Below are 25,124 nucleotides of genomic sequence, written 5' to 3'. Positions count from 1 at the left end.
AAACACCAGTGTTCAAATATTCACACACATGTTCTAGAGACTGCAGCAAGGCAGTTAGTTCACGCTTTTGAAATCAAACTACCCTGGAACAGAAGTCAAATTGTAAACCAAAAAATACCCAAAAAACTTTTGCTTTAGAGACATATCACACTACAAAGGTGTTTTGCTATTCTAAGGCTAGAAAGACTTCAGACTAAGAGATCCTGAAGAACCACTTTTCATGAAGAAATGCAGCCAGAAAACTCAATACACACATGAAGAAAAGGAACTGTGCTATACAAAATTATGGAATCATGGCCAGCATAATTCTGGTAGACACAAAGTTGCTGCATTTAAGTAAAGCTCCAACAACAGACATGCAATTCCCTTCATTCAACTACCGCTAATTTGCAGGTGGATGCCAGTGCATTCAGCAAGAGTATCATCAGTTCAAGCACTTCAAGCATCCTGAAAATGTCCTAGGACCACCAATTACAAGAGTATCATCGAAAACCAGGGAAAAATTGTACTAGTATGTGTAACCGGACTTGAAATTAAGGTGCCTGGCTTCTGCAATCTCCAAATTTAGATCAGGGACTCCATCAAACCATGTGATGAGAGAGTTGCTCTGCAGGCAGAGCATGCTTTAGGCTGTTTCTCCATGAGAAACCCACAGGGCCCTTTACCACACCGTGTAACCAGAGCATGGGCAGTGCCACACATGAGGTTAATGTTCAACCAAATGAAAGGCAGAGGCTCCCAAGCTCCTCAGAAAGACGGTAACCGGAGAAGTGTGACAGGAACTGTTTAAGAGAAGCCCAGCAGCAAGCTCCAGCTTGGTGAGAGGTACAAACGAAAGCGCGTGCACGTGCACCATGGATGCGTAACTTCTAGGAAGGAGCTGGATCCATCACGTGGTGCTGTAGTATTCATCTGTTCAAGGACTATGATTCAGTGCCTACAGGGTGTGTTGGATTTAGTACAGATGCACAGAATAATTGCACACCGCATACGTGTCTGGCTGCTGACAGAAGAAGGCTACACACACACATACACAATTAAGAGCACTCAGAGAAGTTAAATCATCTGCTCTAAAAGGACTGACTGAAGCCTTGTTGGCCTCACTCAGTGCAACTACAGAAAGCTTCCATATCTCTCTCGGAAGGAGTCTCAAATTGAAGCTACTTAACTTTCACAAGGTTTAGTTTGAGGGTCACCATGCCCAGCATGGGCCAGAACAAACATTACCTACTATGGAATTATTTGTATTGCCATTCATGAACTTACACAATTTATCAGGGACATCTCATGTGGCAAAGACACTGACGAAGAACTGGATGATTTATGGGTGTTGTTATAGCAGAAATCTCCTATAGCAGGAACTTTTCCAACAACAGACATTTTCCAGCAATCTCTGAATACTGGAATGTGACAAAAACAAGACAGAGGAAGTAAAAAGACTTATATAACAATAAATCTTTTTAATGAAGATATGCTTGTCACTGTGGCTGAACCAGAAAATTTCTTTTGCCTTACAGCATTGTCATAAGCACCACAGAAAGCTCACTAACAAAGGGAAGGGCAACTTCATAAAGAGCAATGCAAAACCCCTTTAGCTGATCAAGGGGCTTCCAGTAGCTTTTTTGTCTTTCCATAAAAATTAATCTGGCTTTCAAAGATTAGTAAAAAGACAAATAGAAACTTACCCATTGTCTTACCACTCAAATCTAGAAATGGACGTTGGCTGCCTGGGCCTCCATCTCATATTTTTGTGGAAATTGTTATTTTCTTAAAAATACAAGTATCAGCAAAAATAGTATTAAAAAGAAAGCCACCAACAATGACTAAGATCTTCCAGATCTGAAAATATGAAAAGGTTTCACTTGGATGTACTTTCAGTTAATGTATCACTGCAGAGAAACTAAAGGAGTCCCATATTCTATTACTAACCTTGCTTCTATCTTATAAACATGTTTTATTAGGAGTCATTCAACTACTGAAATTCGGTCCAGTGCTTCAGTAACTAGAGAAACATGCATTTGATCCCTGTTTTTACTACAACTTCCTATTTGCTTCCAGGTAATTAACACTGCCATACCTCAGTTCCTTATCTTATCTTTCTTAGTGATGAGGCCAAACATTCAACACTAAGAAGAGAAGGACTTTAGCCAGGTGTGTTGTCTTTGAATTCTGCTACAGCAAGAGTTGGTAAGGGCAGCAATGGATAAAGGCATAAGCGTAGAAGAGGCTGTTTAGTGACTCTCCAGGCAGTCAGTAAGAATACTCTGGGTGAAACACACGTGCAGAATACCTCCAAAATCTCTGCACTACATCACATTACAGACAGAAGTTGCTGAAGCAGTACAGACTCCAAAAATCAGACACTGCATTCCTATCCAGCAAAGATATTCATGTTAAACTCTCATCCATCAGCCTGAAAAATAATGGAATTTGCTGTTTTACTGCTGAAAACTTGAGCTTCTTAAGCCTTTAAGTTAAGGCCCTACAGACAGTAAGAAGTTAACTAATCATTTGAGACAGTCTAGTCTAATCCAGGACATAAACAGTAACTTCACTTCAATATGCATGTTATAGTTAAAAAAAAATCTTTTATTAAGACTATTTTGAATTATAAAATCATTCAAGTATTCCAAACTGCTGATCAAATTATCCTTTCACAGAGATAACAAATGAAAGTAATTTAAAAAAAAAAAAGGAAAATATGCACATGTCAAACAACGTGCTTGAGGGGAAAAAATAAAGTTTCATCCAGATCAACCAACTTCAACACTGACTACGGCTGGATTATTAGAGGGGAGTGTCATAAGACATCCTGTAGTTAGAACACACTTACTAAGAAACAATGCTGAACCTACACTGGGACAATTTTCTAAGATGAAAAATGAGCGTAAAAGTACAATTTGCATCTTAGTAGGTGCATTTAAGTTTATAGAAAAAGCTGCTCCCATGGAAGAAGCCTTAGAGCAAAAGAAATTTGTGCTCAGACCATTAACAGGATCCACAAATTCTATCCTCTTTCATACAACAGCGATCTGTAACAAGTGTATGTAACTATTGAAGAATGAACCACACCTAGAAAAGTAAAACCAGCTTTTTGTTTTGCTGGTCAGCCAGAGTATCCTCCATGATCATGAACACCACGCTTATGACACAGTAGAGAAGTCCTTCAGCAGTTCATGAGACCATAAAAAAAGTTCTCAAGAACCAGGCAAGGAAATGAGTAGTTCAGAAAGGTGGAATCTCTAACTCTGGTTCTGTGTCACATTCCTAAAAGATAGCAGAGGGCACGAGCAGCTGCACCTCCTTTGCCTACTTTGAAACCTGCAAATAAAACATAGCACAAAAGTGGATTCAAAACCTGTAATTTCAGGCACACAGACCTTGCCCTAAAAGGTATCACATCCTTTTAATACCAGAATACAACAATAACGAGAATTAATTCACTGAGAAACCTCATATTTGAGGCAGTTTCTGGAGCCCCATGCGCTGCCTTTGTGCACATACACAGCACCACAAGAGCAACAACACATGGTAGGAAATTAAATTCTGAGGAAATAATGTCTTCCTTACCTTAAACTCCTGTACACACTACCAAAGTTTTGACTATAATAAGGAAGGAATTATCAAACAGTATTTTACAGACTTAATTTCTTCCACTGAGCACACTCTGCCTGGAATGGGAAAGAGCTGCTTCAGCACTCACTTATGTCAAGGATCACTTTCCAAAAAGGTACACTGGGGTAGTGCCAAGCCACTGAAGCAGATTTATTTCAGAAAACAGAACTGTAACTTTTCTACTAGACAATAAAAGCTACTGCTTAAAGGCAGTGATTCTCAACCTCCTTCCAACTGCAGCCCTTCCTAGTTTTTGGCATAATAAGCCCATAGGCAGAACACTTACTTTACTTCCTCTGAGACATCCATCTGCAAGAGCAGGGGAATGGCAAACGGGATCATTCCCCAGCCCACAAACTCAAGCAGAATTAAGTAACACACAGAGTGACATGGAAGTTCAAAAGACACACAAGGTGAAAAGAAGTATACTTAAGACCAGATAGGGACAAAAAAGGGGTGGGGGAGAGGGGCAGAAAAAGAGACACAGACAGAAACCAGCCCACTGATGGCTGTACCTAATCCATTCTACTCTTTTGAACGCTTCTGTTGATGGGAAGCTTTTCACTATAGTCACTGCAATCTGGGCTCCCACAAAGTTGCTCTCACACTCTCAAAAGAAGGACAGCTCTAGAATTTCTGGTTTAAATTGAATTAGTATTTCATGTTATCAATTTTATGACTGTCAAAGTTCCATTGTGTGTCCTAGCAAGTAAATAAAACGCTTAAATATGGGCTACACATTTCACACCACTTTAGATATTTACCATGAAAAAAAAGTGAGGCAAAGAATCCTAATCATCATGTGCTCTACACAGAAAATGCTCTAAATTACACTCAGCCACATCAGCACCCTTCACAAGTTAGCACTTAGAAAGGTGCTCTGCAGAGAACAACACAACAGTTTAGTGCTTTCACCTGAATTTATTGCTACATTTCATCAGAAATCAGAGCTCCACAAAAGTTTTCTTAACTATGAAATCTTTTGAAAGCTTGATTTTTTTATATTATATTGTCTGTGCCAATGTTCATGACTTTGAATCTGCCGTCAAGCTGCATGCCCCCTCACCCTCAACACACTTCTCTGGTGTGCAAGCATCATTATCAGGCATATTCAAATCAGTAAAGCACTCAAGTGTTGCAACACAGTTTAAAGTCAACACCATAAACACCATTCCCAACATGTAAATTCATAGCTTTCAGCCTTCTCCTTAGTGTGCAGCTCTGTGCTGAAGAATAAAAAACTTACTTTTGGCCTGTTTACTCTTTAAAAATGCCTAGCTGGATATTTTATTAGAAAATGAGCACTTCTGAAATGACTGACCCTTAAGATTGTTTCCACTTCCAAAAATTCTAACCAAGTCTACTTTCCCCTATTCATAGAATGGATACTCAGAGGCTAAAATAGACACTCTTTTAAGTTAGAAAAACCAAAACCTGTCCACGTGCATTTTTCTTCCCCATTTCTGAAAGCAAAGAGCAAGCAATTCCAGATCCACAGCTTAGCTAAGAAAGACAAAAAAAATGTCCTACAACTATGTGAGAAGAGACCAGGCCAAATAGTATAAGTCTGGGAGAAATCTCTGTATATGGAAGCAAGTCCCTGGGCAAATTATTCAAACATGAATAAACTTTGCACTTACCTGATGGGAAAATGAAGAAGTATCTGTAGCTACCAGCCTTGTTCTTATAAACCTCTTAATTCAGAATTACTCCAACATTAATTTTTACAGCTGTACTGTATCACAGTTAAGACTAGGCAGGCTTTCAGCCTACCACTGTTACTTGACTTAAAGGGGAAGCTAAGCAAGTTACAGTATCTATTCAGTCAACCTAGACTAATGTACTTTGAGTTTTAAAAGATTCTTTAATTCACGCTGTCTCTAGATAGCTATAATCACAAAGAAATGCAGAAGAGTATTCTTAATTGGTAGAGAAGTCTCGGCAGTTTGTTCCTCTCCATGGCAAAAAGGAGATAAAAATCAAGGAATGCCATTCCTGGATGCTTTCAGTGAGGAGATAGCACACAAACTGAGAAGGAAATTTTGTTGTATATATATAAACAGGTAAAGAAAAAGGGTGAATTTTATACCTCCTTGTAGGTGAACGGAGCCTCCCATTATATTCTAACGTACACACAAAAATAATATTAAACTGGCACAGCTGTACAGAATTCAAAGGCAGGCATCAGGGCAATCAATTTCATGTTACTACTGAATCACATTGATAGTGAAGATTGCTTGTGACAAAGATCACAGGATTAAACTTATCTGTAAACTTATTTAAAGCATTTGCCTTCACAACTTTGACAGGAGGATATCCTATAAAAGGTATCTGCAAGACAGTAAGTGGCTCCTACCTTAAAGATCTCTTCTGTCATCAGACCTGAAAAGGCCCATTTCTCCTCTCAACAAAAATGAGATTAACTGGCCTGAATTACCAGCTTTTTCTCTCCTTGATAAACACCTAAAAGCAGGAAGGATGCTGGAATTTCCTAGGACAGTTACAGACATAACTCATTCAGGTCCCCACAAGTAACTTGTCAGTGACAACCCTTTATTGAAATTTTATTAGAATTATTGCTACTTCTTTACAAGCCTGATACTGTCTGAGGAAAAGCCTTGAGATAGAAGGTTTTGAGACTTAAAACCCCTGAAACTGAAAATTAACATAATGGACTATAAACTCTGAACAGAACTACTATAAATTTATTTAAGCTTAGAAGGAGCTACTGGACAGAGGTAGTGGTAGGAGGCAATATTAACCACTTTATCACCTGCCCCCATTATCTCCCAGGGGAGACAGGAAGACACATCTTTTATTGCTGTACAGCACAGAAAGGTTAGCTCTGAGAAAGCAGGAAATTAAAAAAAACCCAGCATTATAAAAATCAGGAGGGGAAAGGCTGTCATGCCAGGAATGGTTAAAGCCATGCTGGAAACGATGTAACTGGTTCCAAGAAAGCAGCTGTAGTTATGGGTTATGTAGCAGCCTGTCTTTTCACCAAAGTCAAAATTCCATCAATGTTTGTGTTACAACGGAGGAGTTCTGCCTGTCACATACTTGCAGGATTTAATATCTGTATATACTTGCACCTTTTCACCATCTAACCATTAAAAACAAATCTCAACTTTCTTGTTTACAGATTAGAGTTAAAACTGCAACTTTCATCAACCACCTTTAATTCCAAAGGAATTGCCATTCACACCAATGCTTTAGCTGAACTCCAATCCCAAGCACAGCCCTTGACACAAAAAGCATGACAGTCAGTCAACATGTTACTGTTACATCCTCAGATTTCAGTTTTACTTTTCATGGTTATTCAACACAATTCCTCCCAACTCCTAAGAATAAATCAAGATTTCTCTCCCACTGGCTTTACTCGTTAAAGACTGCAACACCAGAGAGATCGTCAAGTGCTCTGAAGTTCCCCAGAAAACTCAGTTCTGCCACCATGAACACTTACATAGTGAGATTGTCTTATCTTCTGAACTTACACACCAGAGATTTATTATCAGTTGAGTTTTGGTTTGGTTACTTTTTTCTAACCTTCCACCCTATCTTTCACACAGCTGAGTCTAGTCCTTTTATTTAATGTCACTTCAAGCTGTATCTGGGAAGAAAAATACTGTCCATTCTTGTGAGATAATTTTACATGTAGCTGTCTAAAGTCAGGTCCAACCAAATGGTGCTCAATGAATACTGAGATAAAAAAAGAAAGTACTTTGTCCTTGTACAACACAGATTACAGCAAAAAGAATTTGCTGGTATGTGAAATTTTTTTTTTTCATTTCCCCAGACACCTTTTATAGGACCGTGCCAGTTACTTTAACAGTAGCCAGCAAAATGTGCTGTTGTGCAGTTGGGACAGCCATCGTTTCCTGCTCATCTTTACACACCAGCACAAAAAGCTACTACTCAGCAATCAAAATCCTTGTAAGTTGAAAAAAAAAAAGTCACTTACAAATACTACCAAATTACTGTTTCAGTTACATGCACAATTTATGTTGGTTTTACACTAAGATACAGTTTAGAGTTTGTGTTTCTTGTGAATATGACAACTACAAAGACTGTGATTCCTGATTTTATTTAAACAGAACAGTCTGTCGGCACTATCTGGGAGACCAATACTTAACTCAAATTTGCTTTGAGACAACAGGTTAGTAAACCAAGGTCTTAAATAATGGCTACAGTGCAGAGACATGTCATATTTGGAACAGATTTCTGAAAGGATCAGAAGTACAGCATTGGTTTGAAAGAAACCTGATCCTGGAAGGATGGCCTGCTTAAATTCTTGGTAGGACTTATGTTTAACATGAAATGCAAATCAACAAAATCTTGGATCTTTAGGATATTCCACTAACTGCCAGCATTACATATGCCTACAGTTTCCCAGGCTACTTTCCCTAGCAGCACAGAGAATATATAAAGCATAACCAGTAAGAGTTAAACTCTAGCTTTCCTTGACAACATGTTATTGACTGCCTCTGATGGACTTCAGATTAGGCCAAACTGTTCACCATTTTTAGCTGCAAAAAAGTTAAGTTCATTTCAATTCTCCTGGTTGAGAAGATTTAACTACTGCTTCTTTCCAAATAGTAAAGGAGGTCAAAAACTACAAAACAGACAAAAACATTCACAAGTCCAAAAATTAACTTGATTTAAGTTACTTTTCTGCTTCTTAACTACTCAACAGAACAAGATGGAAACAAGCAACTCAGACCATGAATACATAATGCAAAGTCAACACAAATCAGCAGATAAGAGAATCTCAAAACAGATTTTCCCAATGCATCATTTCCTGCCAAGAACAGAATCAGAATGGTTTGGATTAGAATAGACTTTTAAAGGTCATCTAGTTCAACACCCTTCCATGGGCAGGGACACCTTCAACTCAAACAGCTTGCTCAGACCTGGCCCTGAATGCTTCTAGGGATGGAGCATTTACCACCTCTCTGGGAAAACTGTGCTGGTGTTCCATTATTCTCATTGCAAAACAGTACTTCTTTATATCAAGTCTAAATCTGGCCTCTTAGTTTAAAACCATTGCCTCTTGTGCTAGTGCAACAGGCCCATGTCAAAAGTCTGGCCCCATCCACCTTACAAGTGCTCTTTGGGTACTGGAAGGTGCTCTAAGGTCTCCCCAGAGCCTTCTCTTCTCCAGGCTGAACCACCCCAGCTCTTTCCACCTGCCTTTATAGGAAAAGTGCTTCATCCCTCTGATTGCTTGTGTGGGCCTCTTCTGGACTCACTCCAACAGTTCCAAGTCTCTCCTGTGCTCAGGACTCCTGAGCTGGACACAGTATTCCAGATGAGGTCTCATGAGAGCAGAGTAAAGGGGCAGAAAGCTGGCCCTGCTGTTGGGGATGCAGCCCTCAGGTCTTTCACCTCAGGGCTGCTCTGAACCTCTTCATCCCCCAACCTGCATTGATACCAGCGCTTGTCTGGACCCAGGTTACAGACCTTGCACTTGTCACTGTTGAACCTCATACTGCTCTTGGCAGCAAGATCCTCGGACACTGTGCTGCCCACCACATCCAAGCTATTGGGAACCCAGCAGGAGACCTTCCACTGCCTGATGAGGTGTACTGGATTGCTTCTTGGTCAGCTAGGATGGTCCAAGAAACATCCTCACGGGACTGGCACTGGCAGAGGCATCTCCCACTACAGCACTAGCTTGCTCTCACTGCCCAGAACTGCTCACTGCTGACTACAGCATCCCTGAGACCTCCAACACTGACCTGAGCCTCAAGGACAGGACAGGACCCCAGGAGCTGTGATGGGATGCAGACAGCCTTGTCACTGACCCAGCATGGCAGGCTGGAGAAGGGGGGGGGGGAAGCATAAAACACCTCTCTAAATCCACCCAGGAAGTGCAGGGCTCCCTCAGTCAGCACTAGGGTGGGGGAATTAAACCCACTGCAGTGATACAGTGGAGTTTGGGGGGCTGGAGGTGGGTAGGAAGCTGTAGTATAGTGGGAAGTTGGTTGTGTTATATTATATAAGTTCTTGCTATACCTTTACTCTTCATTTTTTCTTGTAGCATGCTAAACCACACGTAGGCTATTAACTTCTGAAAAAAAGCAAAGCCACCAAAATAGCTACAAAAAGTCAGTTTACACAATATTTTAAATACAAACAGGAATCACTATAACTAAAAACCCTGAACTACATCTGCTAGCAGAAAAGTCCCACTTTCAAGCAGCAAAACCCACCAAGTTCTGTTTCATGCAGACCACTATCAACAACACAGTTTTTATAGCACTCTCATAAAATGAAGAAAACTACTGGCATGAAAATGTAACCACCCAATAAATACAGCCCCACCTTTACAGAGTTGTACAATTCCATACTAAACAAGACTGTCTAACAGGGTAAGTACAGCTCTGTTTGAAAATTACCGTAGCTGTTAATCAACAAGTATTTTCTTCCTGCCCTTCTCTCCCCCCACTTTTAGCACTGTTAGCCTCAAACAAACAAAAGAGAGAGAACTTGTTGCTTTTCCATCGAGCAGGTTAACCTGTTTCTCCTGCTGTACACAGTAGCAAAAAAGACTCCAACTGAAGCTTAACCCAGTCACAGAATTTGGTTTTGCAGAGCAGAAATGCAAACAAGTTGATTGATGCCAGTATGCAGGTGATGGGGGGTTTGATTAGAGCCTGACACCAGCAGCTTTAGAAAATCACCTTCCACCCTGAATAGTGGTATGTGAATAATCATTCAGCATCTTTTATAAAGAAAACTGCCACAGGAATGACACAAGATCCTGACTTAGGACTACTTCAGAAACAGCTCTCAAGGTACAGGATTTTGTATCTAGTGGCCTTTAATAAAAAAAAGGTGATTGGCTTCTCTCACTCTATTCTTCGGTGTCAAAAAAATCTCACAATCAGTATCACAACCAGCACTATCACTAACTCTAAACACATTGATTTTCAGCAGTGATAAAAGAATAAGTACAGACATGCTCCTATTTTTACAGAAGTTATAAACTCAAGCATTACTTAAAGCTGAACATCCTCATTGTAACAGAAGCTTTTTTTCATGGAATAGCCTTTCTTTGTCTCTATACTTGCTAAAATCCAAAGACAAAGAAAAGCCCTGAATTTCCTCTTTAAACGTTAAAGGACCTTGACACTGAACACAGACAATTTATTACCCATTACACTCACATATATTAAATGCAAATGGATGTTTTTTGCAGTGTATAAACAGCCAAAATGATTCACACCAAGTGTTTACCTAGTCCAACAGCAGGTATTTAAGGAAATATCCTCGGGACCACTTCAGAGGTAATGCAGAGACTGCCTGAACTACAGGTTACCTCTGCACATTGGATATGAACATCTTCAGCCTCTCCAACCAATAGTGACAGCAAGTGCCACAGTGCAATTAAGTTCTGTGTGAGGGGAGGGAGAAAAAAGAGCCTCATTTATTTTACAGATATTGCCATAAGTTCCTCAGCCATTCTGTCAGCCTGTGCTATATCATTTATTTAATATACCTTTATCACATTGCCTTTCAATTTCCTTAAAATCAAGGCCTAAGGTATTTAGCTTAGTGAACTAAATAGACATTCTAAGATATCCAATCACCTTACACATTACCTTGATCTATGACCAGCTTTTACAGAAAGCAGACATGTATATTAGTTTGCTAGCCAACAAACTAGGTCAACCATTTACTGAAATCCATGCAGACTCAATCTCTGCAAACAAGCAGAAAAAGGCAGTGATGGTGTGGTGGGGTTTTGTTTGGTTCATCTGGACTCTTCAACCTTTCTTAGAACAAGGCTGATCTGCAGAAGCTTCATGGAGTTTCTTTAATCTATTCCTAAAGCCCTGGATGACTGTACTCTTTTAGGTGGCACCTGAACAGATCATTAATCAAATACTAAGCCCACAAGACTGCAGCTTTAACAAAGTCCACCTTCTGCCACCAGTTCTCCTTCCATCTCTACTTTCCTGAAGGTCTCCCCTTTTTCACTCACCCTATAGCTCAAATTGGAGCACAACAGACCAAGAGCGAGGTTATAGTGCAGAAGTCCTGGATCAGCAATCAACCAGATCTCAGACGCACCTTTTTGTTCCTACTACCAAAGTACTGGGAATTGCCACTCGCCTCAGCTGCCATGAGAAACTGCTTGTATGGCTGTGCAAGTCTCTCCCCTGGCTCAGAGGTACCACCAGTTGTGATTTGTGTTGGTTTTTTGGACTTTGTTTGGGTTTCTTCTTGCTTTTTTTACTTATTATAAAACTGTACTTCAGCACACTGTCCATCCCCAAGCCAGGGAAAAACAAAACCAGTTAGAGTAATGCCATGAAGAAGATATCTATCCTGGGACTATGGCCTATTTTATAAAAAGTGGAATAAAGACAACTTCTGCTCCTTAGCTAGCACACTATTTTTAAACAAAGAAGATTACCATAAACCAAGAAGTTTAATATTTATGATTGCCACTTCGGCTTCTAAATTTGTATTGAATACAAATTTTTTTTGGAACAACAGATGACAAGAATAATCGTATTCAGACCTCTTAAGTGACAAAATGATTCAAGTATCTATAAAAATGGAGAACCAGCAGTACTATCATCCTCCTATCCACACTTCTCCTGTTTGCACACCAATGTCAGCAAACCTGAATCCACCACCTTAAACTCCCCTCTCACAACAAGGATACAGAGCATTTTGTTCACACAACCTAAAACCATGGGATTTGATACTCCTTTGGACTGAAACTATTAAAATGAGGGTGTAGGTTACTTTTGTTTTACTGACATGCAAGATGTCATTAAATGCAGTGTCTTTTCCATAAAGCCAGAATACTCACAGTGCCGTGCTTCCCCTGTCATGCAGAGTACAGCAGTTCTACACTTATTTAGCAACAATACAGAGCCCTCTGCAAAGGTCTGCTGTAAGTTCAGAACAGGAGACAGGAGAGTAGCCTACATTTCATATTTCCTTCCTTCTGCAAGGTTGAGTCACATCCTTAGGTCTCCTTTTAGAATGCTAACAAACCACGGTAGAAACAAAAAACCCACCCTTTAACAGAAAAGCCTTGCATTCAGGGGAAGATACAGAACTGCCAAAGGCCACAGTTCAATTCTTTGGCTCATCTTCTGCTGTGTCAGACAAGAGAACTGCACACCTTTTTTCTTGTTAGAAGCAAAACCTGATGCTCTTCACAGCCAGACAACTTCGTCAAAGGATTTCCAAGATAAATAAAAGGCGTTAGTATTTATGAGTGAATAATACAGACAAATTCCTCATTTGGAATACAAATTACTCTATTTACTGCATATAAAAAAAATACCCAAACCCAACCACCATCACATGGCAGAAAACAGAAAGTTCAGCTAGCTATAAGACAAAGCCTTTCTACACAGCAGGTTCAAAAGTATAAAATTAAGATCTGTATTTATGTCCTTTGGTCTCTCTAGCACTTTAAATATTTTAAGCCATGACTGCCAGAGATGAAACAGTTCTTGCCTTACTTCCTCTGTTCTACCAACAGCAACACCACTGGGCTAACATGGGTGAGTTCACTAGTTAAAACTACTACAAGCCCACAAGCTGTTTGTTTGAAGTCTGGACCAGTTTCACAAGCCTGTTTTGTGTGGCCCAACCAGTACACAGGCTGGGGCAAGCATAACTGTTAAATCAAGTAAGTCCAAGCTTTAGACGACTACTTCTATTTATGCAATATACAATTACAGTTCGTTTCATCACACTGGAACAGATGGACCTTTGCAAATCACCTACCCTGCACACCTGTATGACCAGAACAATTAAGCAATTGGGACTAGAGCATCTCACTCAACAAAAAAAAGGAAATAATAGATCAGCTGGTACAGTTGTTTCTGCTGCATAGCCCACCTATTGAATTCTGAAATAATTATTTGCATAGCCCAGAGTATTTCGTATCGCGTGTTTAATACCAATATTAATATCAATATATTTTACACTGATGTATTATAAATAGTATGCTTGCAAGTATTATGCAATAGAAGATGCATTTCTATCCAAACCTTCCAGTGAGTCAGAAGCTGGGCCATGAGACAAACGCAAAAACAATCATTTTCTTATAAACATGATAAGCTGAACTGATCCCCTATTAGCAGGCAAATAGACTAGAAAATACACTTCCATCCTTTCTACTCTCGGTAAGTCAAAGGTACTGATATTACTGTTTCAATCTTTATACGTGCTGCAGTTTTCTATAAACACAGGTTTAGATAAAATACATGTAAGTCAATAGTAAGAGGTGCAAGTCTCATTAAGATGGGGTAGTTCTGGAGCTGTACCTTTCACAAGTGTTTTCCAAAATAATTTCTTTGAAGTCTAGCTAGCTATTAAAACAACAGTGCAGCATGTTTAAAAACCATGACCATACTATTTGTATTTAAAGATTAAATCAGTCTCATTTTGTAAGGTACAGAGAGTCAACTACTTGGCACTATAGGCAAGGTGCTGTATGCAAAGGAGGAACTAATCACTAAGTTTCCGGACTGAGGACACAGCTACTGTGTCAGAGACAAACTTCCCCTAAAGGCTTCTTTTCATAAGCAACTTACAAAATTTGGAGGGGGGAGGATATTGACCCCACCTGTCTAAGAAAAGAATATTACCTTTTTCAAACTTGTCCAAGAAAAACTACAAAAGCCAAACCAGATTTTCAGAATTACTCCCATATAACTAAAAAATGCATAAATGTATTCTATTGTAAAATCACAGGTAATAGATGCTGAATTTAGTTCTTCTCAAATGATACTAGGAAAGTTTGAAGTACTGACTTTGAAGATCAGTTTCACTGCAAAAGAAAGATGATTTTTTTTTTTCCCCTGGAAGCACTGTTTTGGAAAAGAGTAGTGTCTCACGGCTCTTCACAAAGAAGAAAAGTTTGCTTCTGCACAGTAAACTTTACTCAGATCCAAAAGGAGTATTTGTCAGATATGCAAACCAGACAACTACAGTCCGCCCCAATTACAAGTACTGAGAAACCGTGAGAAACAGCATAAATAGGAAGAAAGAAAAGAGAAAGAAAGGAAGCCATGTCCTATTCAACAAGCCTTCCCCAATTCCAAAGCACAGTTCAAAACAAGCCTCTCTGAACTCCTGGCCTGACTGGCCCTGCATTCAAAACTGATAAACAGGCTACAAGGAGCACACTTCCAGAACCCCTGAACCTCCTCCATCAGGAGAAGGGGGCCTGCCACTAGGTGATCTCTAAGGTCCCTTCCAACCCAAATAATTCTATGATTCTATGAAGAAAAAGGAAAGTTGAAAGACAAAATTCAAACAACTTCCTTTTCGGGCAGTTCTAGCCTCAACTTTGCAGAGATGATTACAAATATTAATGATGCTAAGTGAAAGAAGCAGTACTGTACTACTGTACTACTCAAACTCTACCAATAGCTCCTTTTAGTTACTCTAAACTTTCTGGTTTAGGAGCATTCAGGGGGAAGCATAAAGCAGAGAAAAGTATGGCTGGTAAGAGCAAAAGAAAACACAAAGAATGCTATCTATGTCAGATATTTCCTGAAGGACAAGCAAGAAGAGCTTTTTACACAAGTGCTAAATAAAAGATAAGGAAGGACAGAGCAGTGAGAGTGAAGCTATCTGAGCAGATGTAAAACAAGAGCATGAACCCCACCTTCCAGTTACTTCTATTACAGCACTGCATGCAGGACACAGCCTCCACATTTCCGCTATGGGCCAGTCCTGTAACAGCAGCCTCAGCAATTTACAAAGCAGAGCACAGCTGACAGCAGTAAGGGAGAGATGATGTTACACAAAATAACCACCTGATAAGAGAGAAAATACTTTTACAAGGTGCCCTCCTTCAGTGAAGGGCAGCAGATGAAGTGCAGAAATTCATACTCTGGGACTGCCTAAGGCAAAGGGTAAAAAGAATACCTTAAATAAACCAGCTCTAAATCAAGCAAAAAACTACACATAAGCACAAGCACTTCAAAGAATTAGGGTATTTATAAAGGGCTATGATGACTGCTCAGACATATCTAACACAGCTTTCACTCACTGGCTTCAATTTTTTTCTGTCTCTAGACTTCCAAAAAGTTGTAGCATAAGATTGAACACTGTCCTTGAAAACAGATACACTGAAGTACCAACATAAAATAGCTTATCTTTCTCATGATTAAGTTTTTAAAAAATATCTTGAACTGTGAAATGAAATTTTTGCTTTTTTACAACACATGACAAAAACAAAACACCAATCCTTTTGCAGAGCACAACATTTTACCAAGTAAATGCATTTAGTTGGTTTTTTTGTTGTGCTTTCTCTATTTCTCAAACACTGATTCAGAACCAGGAAACAGACCAATTCTAGGCACAACAATTGTGCTCTTCATTTTAAAGAAAAAGTCTGACTTTCAACTTTTTTTTTAACATGCCAAAATACTAAAACCAAATATGACATGTTCTCTTAGGAAGTAAAAGCTATGTAACTGTGGAAGCTAAACACAAATTACTGGAACTCAGTAAGTGATTTTTAGTTCCTTTACTGAAGCTATTGCATATACATCAAAACCACAAAATTATGCACTACTGAATCATCCTGGCAGTGTTGTAAATCCAACAATTGTAAGAAATTGAATTTATTGTACATGGCATTTTTTATTTCCTGACAACTGTCAGCAACACACAGTGCCCTGATGAGGCAGTGTGTGCATGCTTGTCCCCTGGCAGGGAGGACCTGCCCCCAACAGATGGAACATGAGCATAAGCAAAGCCTGTATCACTCATATACCAAAATAGGGTCTTAAAAATCACTGAGGTATTTTGGCCAGCAATTAAAATATTAGTTTCCTGAAAGTATACGTGGATTCTACATCAGCTCAGATGTAGAATTTGCTTTGGATACAACTGTCCTGCTTGAGTAGTGTCTTGAGACACAATCCAGCTGACTACCTGCACAGTGTACAGGCACACCAAGCACATGGGTGTACATAACAACATCTGTAACAACAGATTTATACACACACAAAAATCTATACACACGGAGAGTAACCAAGATACAAACTATAGCACTATTATGTCCCATCCTCTGGAGACAGATGGCTTTTGATTTGCCCTTTTTTTTTTTTTTTTTTTTTTTTGGGTTGGTTTCATTGATTTTAAAACTTTTGATTATATTTTACTGCCGTTGATACCTTGAGAGTACTTCAGGACAGGACTAGTTTGAGCTTTTGATTTGCCTTTTTTTTTTTTTTTTTTTGTTGGGTTGGTTGCTTTTTTCCCCTTCTAAAATAAAGTTTTATCATGACTGTACTTTCTTTTCTTTTTAGTGCTGCTACTCCAGCTCTCTCCTGACTCACCCACACGTAGCTGTGCTTCAGCATGTTGTAGTTCGTGTTCTTTTATAAAGTGTCACTACAATTCCTACTTGAACTGAAGAGACTCAAATTGAATAAATCCACCCACAGAGGTAAAGGTGGGCAGAGCTGACATCACACAACTAAATACACAAAAAGCCTATGTAAGGCCAGACACAGCACCTGAGGTTCTAATTGTTTAAAGATTTTGTTTATGTGTCCTTTTCCACATGAAAGTACCTCAGGTTTGAACACCAATGTTTGTCACATTCCCAGTATCACATCAGAAGCCAGCTGTGCTTCTGAGAAACCCAGACTGACTCTTGAGATCAAAAGCACTCCCGTGATCATTTCCTTCTCTGACAGGGAAGAAAGATCTCTGCCTTAAGACTGAAGAGACATTTGCTACCAGTGAATGCCACAGTTTCAAGAGAAAGCAAGTTTCCACCAAATTTATTCCATAGCAGAAGTGTTTCTAGTCCTCCAAGCTGCAAAGCTGATCAGCCAAATGTTAACTGAACATAAGGCAATACAGCAGGTCTGGTAAGAAAAGGCAAAATACCACAGCTCCACCCATAGAGGCTACTGGTCTTTTCTTTACCCAGGAATAAACACTTTTTCTTTTTTTGTTGTTTTTGTTTGTTTGTTTGTTTTAAACTACTAGTTTTCTAACCAGAATAACCTTAATTCATAGCATTTCTCTTAAAAAGGAAGTTTCCAAGAAAAACTGAGTGATGAGCATGATTCAAAATAAAAATGAAAAAAAATTAAAAACACACACACACACAAACCACCAAAAAGCCAAGAGGGTAGCAAAAGGTTTTTTACCATTCCTTCTACTGACAGAAGAAACAACAGTTTTATACTTCTTATGTTGGTTGATACAATTTCATTTCAACAGAGAAACTCAAGAGTCACAAGGGTCTACAAAACAGAAAGAGCTTACAGGTCCAGTGGTGACAGCAGGACAGAACTGTCAAATTAAACAGATAAGCAGAGCAGTGTGGACGATTATGAGACTCCCACCTGAAAAATAAAAACCAGCCCATTCCTCCTTCCTTCACCATAAAGCAGAGAAAGGAATTCATTGCCCACAATTCTGTTAATAAGGCTGCAGCAGCACTTCAACTCCTCCATAACATCTAAACACCAAGTAGGTGTCTTTTCACAACATGTGCCTGTTTGGCCCTAAAACTGTGTGAATACTGCACAGAGAAGGAACGCATCAATACCAAATGTTTAAAGGAGCTACTAACACCAGAGTACAAGTTCTCCAGTCACACAATGCCGGAATTAACACTTCCTCATTTCTCTGAGCAAGCTACATAGTTACAAAAGAAGAGAGTAGAAACAACTTTGCCTTTTGAATGGCCATGTGCTGCTGCTGCAACAACCCGCAAGACCTGGAGCACTGCCTGGTTCTCCGATTCGATTAGGGCAGCTACATGCCCAAAGAGACTACAAAAACAAGAAGCAAGTGTGAAGTAAGAATTCATTATTAGAAAGGAATCAGAGCAAGAAAAAAGTAGCAAGTTCTATGGAGATGTGACTGCAATATGTAAACCAGTCTAAAAAGAGTCAGGTTACAGTCATTTCTAACCATGCAAAACTAACTGAACTTCTCTGTGCCTTTGCTCCTCGTGTAAAATAGGAAGCAAACTACTTCCTCATCTCACTAGACCATTCTGATAATAGATAACTTTACAGAAAGCAGTACCAGACTATCCATGAGGAAATTACCTCTATCTCTGGAGCAATCTAGCAAGAGCATGGTATTAAAGTCTAAAGCAATGAAGACATACTGCTGAGCACTATGTTGGCTAAACTAGCACCAGACACCTGGGGGGGGGGATGAAGCAAGGAACTAATGGAAGAAATGGTCTCCAATTATGTATTCATTCATGGCTCCTTGCTTTCTGCAATTTCTGGACTTTTGAGCACTGCTTTGTAGCCTAGCAGTATAAACTCTTAACCAGGAAATGAGCCCAGACAATTCATCCTCTTGGTTACATAGCACACAACCAGAATCAGAAACATTTGCTCACAACATCAATTTTTACCGCTCAGAGATACATATTAAGCTAAAGTAGTGAAGACATGTTGGCTACTATTGGCAATGGACAAAACTGTTTTATTTCACTTTAGTCCCTTCCTTACAGATTTTCTAACTCTGCTTTTACCATCACAAGTTCCTTGTCCAACAGACCTATTTCTTTACAAAATACTCCTCCTGTCCACTGTTCCCTGCCCATCAGCTCTCTTTTACGTATTTTCTTTGTCCAGCAAGTCCTCATTTTCCATGATGTCCCCAAGATGCTGGGTGAGAGGCAGCATCACTCCTACACACTTCCTCAGTACTGACCAACACTTTCCACACAGCCAAAGAGCTCACAACCCAACCTCTCTGCTAGTTTATCATGAACCTGGGCCTAACTCAGTCCCAGATTCTAATTAATATTCTTCCCTTCTTTCAACTCAAAGTGAGCTGCTCCTTCTCCTAATTAATTGCCATCTTTCCTCACCTCAGCCATCCTCTCCATCCAAACCTGTTTCTTCTTCCATGCTGCCTGCCTGGATACATGTTTATTAGAGCATGAGTTTTCATAGGACTGTAATGGGGTCAAACTGAGGCCCGTTCTGGACTAGGGACAGGGAGAAAAGCAAAGCAAGAGGCATCAGCCCTGCAAAAACACTCTGCTCTAAAGCTGAGATGCACTAAAGTTATTTGAAGAGCTGTCAAATTTTAAGACTCCCATTACAACATCTGTTTCCAAGCTTCACTTTTGGCAGTTACTGAAGTCATTTGACTGAAATTCCTTTGAAAACCTGACACGATATTAACATCAATATTATGTCACACTCAAAATATTAGATCTTAATCAATAGTCTCTTACACTGCCATTTACTAGACTCTACTGCCAGTCACACCTACAGTGAGTTTCCCAGCGGGACACAATTCTACCCCATGTTTATTAAGAAGCCAGAGTCACAGAATAATGGAGAGTTTCCCCATAACAGCTTCAAACACTGCTAAAACCGGAAACTTCAGAAGAGATAAGAAAACAACTTGGGCTTTGTTAGGCTAGTTGAAAGTTCTTGCAGGATTGCTCTCCGAACTTCAAGGCTGGAGATATCAACTAGATTATGCTATTCTGTTACTCCTGCTAAGAAACTAATTCAGCTCTGAACTCTGAGATGCAAAGGTAAGAACAGGTAAAGCATTTACTATTTTAGTGCTTAGAAGAACATGACTTTAGTCAGTTATACATGGGAACAAGCAAAGTAGCCATAGCAAAAGATTCAAAACCATCATTACAATTCAATTGCCTGTTCAGCTGACAAATCCACATCTCCCCACACAGAGCTTCTACACAGAAGCAGGAAATCTAAACTCCGAATCAATTAACTGCTTCCATAAGCAATCCTTACACAATGCTCTCTCTTGTCTGTATGATCTTCATTTATATAAAAGGTCAGCGATTTTATCTTTGAGCCTCATGAAGTCTAGTGGTTACATATTTCACTTCCACCTTTGAAGGGAACAGTTTCAAGTAACTGTATGTCTCAGCACATAAAAGGTGCAAATACAACAAGAAATGAACTGGCTTTTCATGCCCAGAATGCACTTTGCTTGAGAATTTTCACTTTCAAGGACACTAAACAGGAAGGTTTTGTTTTAAAAAAAAAAACAACAACAAAACTGCCAAAACAAACAAAAAAAACAACCTTGCTATGAATGTATTTCTTATAAATTCTCACAGCTTTTTTTTTTTCCAAAATGACAGTACTAGAATCAGAAAAGTGTCTGGTTTTTTGGGGTTTTTTTTGTTTGGTTGGTTTTTTCTGGTTTTTTTTTATTCTCATTTTTTTTATTCAGGAGAGGGTCAAAATGATTTGTACATCAGAGACTGAAACAAACACCTTTGTTGTGCAACACAAAAAGGCAAGAAATCCATTTCCGTAAGGATGTTACCCTCAAGACTGCTATAATAAAAAGGAGAACAAGTCATCACCCAGTGCCACACCTGACTGGAAGAATATGCAATTAGATCTAACTTTTGAAGGTATTCAACTGCTACAGCCACTAGACACAGAAACGGAGCATTCCAGTCACCTAATTTACAACTAGGGCTCCTAGGAACTCGTCCATTACCTTGTGTAGTACACCAGAAAAAGTTACTCACACTAACACTCCATTTAATTTAATCATCTAGTACTGAAGGAGAACCAGAATTGCCTCATGGCTGAATTTAAGAGTCTTTTGAACTACGCCAGTTAAACAGAATTTGCTCACAGAACAGCCTCCCGCTATTGGGGAACATTTAAGCCCTGTAGTCTGAAGTAAAAAGTGCTTTTAAAAACATATCTAGGACAGCGTTCTGCTGCACTTTCTTATATATAAAGTGATTACCAATATAAGATTTTTTTTTTGCCTGGTGGACACCAATTTCAGGTAAAGCATTTGCTGATGGAATCAGCCTCCCAGATAAAACGTATTAACTGCCTACAGGATCAAGCTTTAGGTTTTGGTGTGGGTGGCAGACAGAAGGCCTGTTTTGCAAGGCAAGCTATTTTTGTAGCTACAGCCACACCAAATTGAACACACTCAAATCTCACAAGCTAAGCTGTCCCAGACCCAGTCACACTGTTTGCACAGGGACCACCTGGGAATCCCAAATGCTGTAGATACAAGCCAGAGAAACAGTCCAGCACTTAGTAATCAAGACCACAAACCATAGAGCACTTTCACTGAATGGGAGTAATTGAATAAAAATATATCCTCCCATACAAACATCATTAGAGAAAACTAGTTTTAAACACTTGAATATTGTACTTATGTACAATCTCTTTGTTTCAGAGATATTTGGTCCCCAATTTTTCCTACAGTCCCCCAATGATTTCATGTAGTAGAAAAAAAATGGCAGGTTTGGTCAGTCATATACCATTCCCTAAATGCAGCATCAGAACTTTAGGTTAGTGCAAATAAGGGAAACAACAGCCTTTCCCAAGACACACAAATTAGTCAATACTTGTCCAGGTACTAGAAACATAAAAATTCTTCTTCTAGGTGCTGAAAAAGCAATGCTAAAGAACACTCAAAGATAGTAAGTCTGGTACTAAAAATCCTTTTACAAATCAATTTCATGAACAGCATTAACATCATCAGAGTTCACCAGAAATAAATTACTGAACATTTCATCAATATCACTGTATTCAATAGCAACAGTAAATGAAAAGGGCAGAATAACAAGACAACAAAGATTGTAACAACCGATCTGAATTCTGAATAACCCACACAAACAGACTGAGAAGGACAGGGTCAGCCCTTACCTCACAACCATGACTGTCTTACAACTATCCTGAAATTCAAATGATCGTGAGTGAAAGGCCAAAGAACTCACTATTTTCCCTGCACCTTTCAATTATGTTTTGCCTGTAACTAGTTCCACTGTTTCCACAGTGAAGCTATTCTCTCTACATCAGGCTTTCACGTGACAGAGAGAACAAAATGCCATTTCTAAAAAGCAGAATGCAATTAAAACCACAGGGGATGGGGAACACAGGAGAAAATGCTGCAACTAAAAACACTTTCAGCTTTACCTAGTCAATTCTAAAACTGCTCATTGTTTGTTACTGGTTTCTGTTAAGCTCTGCTGTTTACATGATTGCAATACACGTATCCCCAGTAAGCACTGGAACTGCAAATGTAAAACAGCGCCTATATAAGAGCCTATTACTCTCAGCAAATTTTAGACAGTTGGAAACACTCTGCCAGCTGCAGCAGCCAACTTGTGGCACTCAAGAGAAAATTCTTGAATCACAGATGGGGGGAAACTGAGGTGATTTTATACAAGATCCTGAAATTAAAGGCAATCAAATAAGTCCCTGTCTCCGTACACATGAAGAGAAATGAAGATTTCTCAGCATTGGGTAGAGGTGCTAAATTTTCCACGATTCCAAGGAAGAAAATATTGATACTCCTAAGTAAAGTTTATATGGCCATAGATTAATAATAAAGGAAAACTTAAGTATGCAAGAGGACCATCCATTTATTTAAAAGCGCTCTTGATATACGCAAATGAATGGGAGTAGAAAAGACATCAAATGGTACATACAAGTGGCCAACATTTACAGCTGGAAAATTATTTGAAATAATTCTTACCCTGCCTAACTGGTGCATGTATTTCAGGTGCCATGGCTAGTAAGCAGTGCCAATGCCTCAGGGTCCCGAGAGCTTAACTCTTTCCAATCCAAGCATAGTTGCCTTCATATCCCCAGTCCCTGCACTCTCAATCGCCTCTGAAGCCATGTTGAGAGGCCAGAGGGATTCAGTTGGACCAAAATGACTACCAGGATGACTCTCTGCATCCTGGTTCTAAGCACAGGAGCTGGCACTGACATTCAAGCCTTGTGTGGATTCAGCACATATATTCACATGAGCTGCATGCCTTGCCTGTAGCACATTTGCTTGACAGCTGATAATCCATGAGATGCAATTTGACAACACTCAAAATATTTCAGCTTTGAAGATACATTTTCAAATATTTTTACAATGAACGTGTCTCATAAAATCGATTTGTAATATACTTCAGGGTAGTTAACATTACCTTAATGAACAGGAGTCATTCTCAACTCATGCCCATCAACATCAACTACAGAAACTCTTGGTATAATTAAAGAGAACAAGCCTTTAGGAAGGACAGGCAAAGGTGACAACCTTGACTTACACTAGCGCCATCATTTCTGAGAAACCACCAACCAAATGAACTTCAGCAGCCACACACAAACCTGCTGAAGAAACAAATCCAACTCCTTGCACACAAGCTTTAATTTTGCCTGTCTCCATTATATCAAGATATGTGTTGGTTCCATCTATGCCCCCAGCTGGCAAGCAGGCACAAGAAAAAGGGGACTGCAGGCTGTTTGTGTGTCTGTATTCTCCAAAATACACAGTGAGAGGAAAAAAATCTGCATTTATGTTTACCATGCCACAGCAGCTGCAGAAATCCAAAGTGGCCCCTACATATGCTTTTCCAAATGACAGAGACAATTTCTGTTACTGTATTACTCAATAATTCAGTAGTTTGCAATACAAATATTCCCCACCCTTCTGTCTCTTTACAGTATTAATTCCAAGTGTTTAGTGAGCGCTGTTAGAGATCTGGTGACAGATACCTTAAGGTCCCCACATAAGTGTCTTTAAACTATTGCATTCAATTAATTTAACAAGTAATTCTTTTGCAAATATATATAACTATTGATAGACGCAATGAAAAATTGATTCATTTCTTTTTATTAAGAGATTAAGACTCACACAAAACTCAGATAAAGGGACAGGACAGTTTTGTGTGCAAGAAGAGAACTGGCTGACACCAGGTTTCCACAGCCAGGGGAGGGAAAGTTTCACAGGAAGAGGCAGAGACTTTCAGAAGACAATCTCTTCTTTAATCTGTCCCCTCAGGTGGCCCCAGCTAAACTGCAAACAAGGAAGAAAATCTAGAGCACCTGATGACAAATGGAAGTCGTATAACAGATGGGATCAAATTCATTCCTTACTTTCATACAACCGTGGTACTTCTTGACAGGGATATTTTGAAACAGATCCTGGGATCACTTCTTTCCACAGCCCCTGCTCTCAGACAGCTAATATATGCAGTAACAAATGTGACAGTCTGACTGGGATAAAAAGCTATCTTCTCTCCTACTCAAAGCTTCTGTTTCAACAATAGAATACTCTCTGTATGCCAGGCAAGAAACAATCCAACTTCATGTAACAGCAGTATCTTATTCATGTGGTTTAGGATTTTGCTGTTAAGCTTGCCACACAGAACCAAAGGTACATTCTGCAAAACACACCTTGCTGAACAAAGGAGTTTGTTGGGAGAACCTTTTAAGTTTGGATCCATGTTCCAACCTTGACAACAGTAATCTCAGGCTGTTTACTGTCCAACATCTGTATCTGCTACAACCTACAACAGAAAATGCTCATTAACTAATTGCTGTATTTAAAGTCCAAGTAGTCAGAGCACAAAGAAAGAAGATTCTTCCAATGAGAGGGGAGAGAATTTGAGCAAAAGAGACTTTGCAATTTTTACCATTAGAAACAGTAATAAGGAAGAATCCAGATTATCAGATCAATCTAGAAAATGTTTTACTGGTTTAAGGATTAACATTCAT

General features: G+C 39.3%; 1 protein-coding gene across 4 annotated transcripts in view; it reads right to left on the bottom strand.

Annotated features, from left to right (window-relative positions):
- The window catches only part of FAM49B (family with sequence similarity 49 member B), a 75,510-nt gene extending 50,631 nt beyond the window's left edge, over positions 1-24,879 (bottom strand). For 2 of the 4 annotated variants that reach the window (XM_017746094.1, XM_017746092.1), the window contains exon 1: positions 24,804-24,874. The gene's annotated coding sequence lies outside the window, so the exon portion shown is untranslated. Of the gene's footprint in view, positions 1-24,803 lie in introns of all 4 variants that reach the window. The other 2 variants (XM_017746090.1, XM_017746095.1) reach the window with 2 other exon arrangements.
- Positions 24,880-25,124: the final 245 nt, after the last annotated feature.

Source organism: Corvus brachyrhynchos, unplaced genomic scaffold, assembly GCF_000691975.1.
Source record: "Corvus brachyrhynchos isolate BGI_N302 unplaced genomic scaffold, ASM69197v1 scaffold28, whole genome shotgun sequence".
In the NCBI taxonomy this organism is placed as follows: Eukaryota; Metazoa; Chordata; class Aves; order Passeriformes; family Corvidae; genus Corvus; species Corvus brachyrhynchos.
The sequence above is the reverse complement of the archived record's forward strand: the minus strand, read 5'-3'. Positions and strand labels throughout refer to the sequence as shown.